A 2,874-nucleotide genomic window follows, 5' to 3' on the forward strand; every position below is an offset into this window, starting at 1 on the left:
TATTAAATCATTACTATTAGATAAATATATAACATGCTATTGTATTAAATCTTTGAACCTTGAACTGTAGTGGTTACAGTACATCAAATTTGTTAACAATTTACTAAATTTGTCAAAATTACTCGTGAAAATGGTTCTCTGCTATGCTCCTTAAGTTTTCAATATGGCATTACTCTTTTCTAAGGGTTGCTCGTATTTATATGAATTGTATATAGACTTAAGAAGGCAAGCTGGTAATGAACTCATGGTGATTTTATTTAATCATTAAGTTGACAATAAAAAGTTATTTTATATATTCAATAAGAAGTAGATAAGTTTTCAGGCTAGGTGGATCAATTATTTAGCTATAAATAATGTCACAATTATATTTCCATGACAGGAACTGAAATGACTATTCGAGGAAGAGGTAGAGGTCAAGGTAGTCACACTCTAAGTCAACTTAGGCCTATTCAATGTCATGTTGGTCCTTCAGAACTAGATCTTAGTTTGTATTCACCAAGTATAATTGTTGAAAGCACTCTAAATTTTTGTATGTATTTAACAACATTTATCTTCATGAAAAACAAATGACAATTCATTTTGTTTAGATTAAGAGAAAAAAGAACAAAAAAGGCAATAAATTAGCTTTGTCAACAATTTATAGTTTCAATGTTTTTTTTAGGTGCTACTTCAATTGATGGTAATCAATCACCACCTACCACCCAGTGTTTGATGGTGGTCAATCAAATGTCAATCCAACATTTAATGACGTACCTACTCAAGATCCTTCAAGTGTATATTCTCATAATGAAGTTGATAGGAGACTTGTCATATCTGTACAAAAAGTTAGCAGACCGTAAGTACATCCAATCAAATATTCAATTCAATGTTGCTAATTTTTGGTTTGTAAAATGATTATTTGAACATGCAGAAGAAGGTTTGTTCCTAATTCCGTGACTCGAGATATCATATCTGAAATATTGATGAGAATGCCTAATCCAGCTGAGAAATGGAAAACTTATTCTGCTGATATGAAGGAAATATTATTCAATGATTTTAAGGCAAGTTACTATAATCTTTTATCTTTATATTACATTTACTTATCATTAATTTTGATAAATTTGTATTAGTGTAGAATAAGTACCGATTTGCATCAGATTATGATGTAGCATAGCAAGAAAAGTTTGAAATTTAACATGCATGGATCACTATTCTGACTCTTTAGCTAAGGCAAGAAAAAAGGCAAGAGAAAGAGCAAACTCAGATAATATAAAAGACTTAAAAGGTTTTAGGCCAAGAGGAATAAGTACTGAGATGTGGGACACTTTAATTGACATATGGATGACAAAAGACTGGAAAAAGAAATCTATTGCTGGTAAAAACAATAGGGCTGCCAAGCCAGAGGCTATGGTGCACACTGGAGGGTCAGTAAGCTTTGGACAACACTTGAAAAAGATGGTATTCATTTTCTTATTTTGTAGAAATATCTATGACTTTCTAATAATACTTATATATTGTATACATTTGGTGGATATCATTAGTGCATCAATCATATACATAAACATACTTATTATATATTTTGATATACATTTGGATTTTGATAGTATTCATTCTATAGAATTACATATTATTTTACAGGAGGCGGAACATAATGGGTCTGTTTCTTATGGTGAACTATACAACAAAGTTCATAAAAGAAAAGACGGTCAATATGTCTCCAATAAAGCAAAAAATTTCATTGTAAGTATACATGTAAGATAAATTATTTACTTATTTAATCTTATATTACAAAATGATGGATTTACTATATATAGGAATCATATGAAAGTGCTATGGTAGAAAAATATGGAGAAGATGTATCAAAGCATCCTAAAGTTGATTCTGAAGTATGGATGAAAATGGGAGGTGAAAATAAGAAAGGTAGAATTCACGGTATTGGTCGTAGCTTGGAACTTGCCATCATCAGTGTGAATGGTTCATCTTCATCAGTTATAGGTACTTCCACAAATCCAAATCATGCACCTCCAACAAAAGAAATCACGACAATAGCTACACAAATGTCTCAAATGCAACAAGAAATGTAGACACAGTTACATTTACAAACTGAATCTCAAAAGCAACTACAAATAGAGTTACAAGCACAAATAGAGGCACATGCACAACAGGTGCGAGCTCAGTTGAAAGCACAAGCAGATATGTATGCACAATTTCAAGCACAATTTCAAGCACAAATACAAGCACAAATGCAAGCACAAGTAGAAATGCAAAAGCTTTTACAACAACAAATGCATACACAAATGCAAACACAAATGGAGTTTTTCAAGACACAAATATTTCCTACATTAAAGATATCTTCACCACCGTCTGTCATGAAACATGGCGAGAAAAAATATGAAGATGATTATGTTATTTTTTTTTGTTTCTAAACACGTATTTTAATGATGTATGTTGACAATTATGAAGACTACTTTCATTATGTTCATCACTTTTATTATTTTGAATGTAGTAACATTTGACATGTTTCATATAAAATGTTTGGCAAGATTTATACTTAATGTTATATTTATGTCAAAATGCATTTCATAAGGTACAAGTAAAAGCATGGAATATTTTGGATTGATGCAATTCGTTACTATTTTTCTAGGGATTAAATTGTTCAATGGGCGAGGGCTTAGGTAGGCATTAGCTAGGGATAAGTTTGCTAGGGATTAGCTAGGGAATAGCTACAACTAGTTTGCTAGGAATTAGCGGGGGATTAGCTATAATCAATTTGCTAGAGATTAGCTACAACAAATTTGCTAGGGATTAACTAGGGATTAGCTATAACCGATTTGCTATGGATTAGCTAGGAATTAACTACAACCAATTTGCTAGGGATTAGCTAGGAATTAGCTA

The 2,874-nt window shown here is 31.3% G+C and overlaps 1 pseudogene; it reads left to right on the top strand.

The window, feature by feature from the left end:
* The first annotated feature begins 372 nt into the window (after positions 1-372).
* LOC146883246 (uncharacterized) lies at positions 373-2,405 on the top strand (annotated as a pseudogene).
* The last annotated feature ends 469 nt before the right edge of the window (positions 2,406-2,874 follow it).

Source organism: Vigna unguiculata, chromosome 10 (genome assembly GCF_037176805.1).
Source record: "Vigna unguiculata cultivar grain cowpea cultivar isolate G323 ecotype 2 chromosome 10, ASM3717680v1, whole genome shotgun sequence".
Classification (NCBI taxonomy): domain Eukaryota; kingdom Viridiplantae; phylum Streptophyta; class Magnoliopsida; order Fabales; family Fabaceae; genus Vigna; species Vigna unguiculata.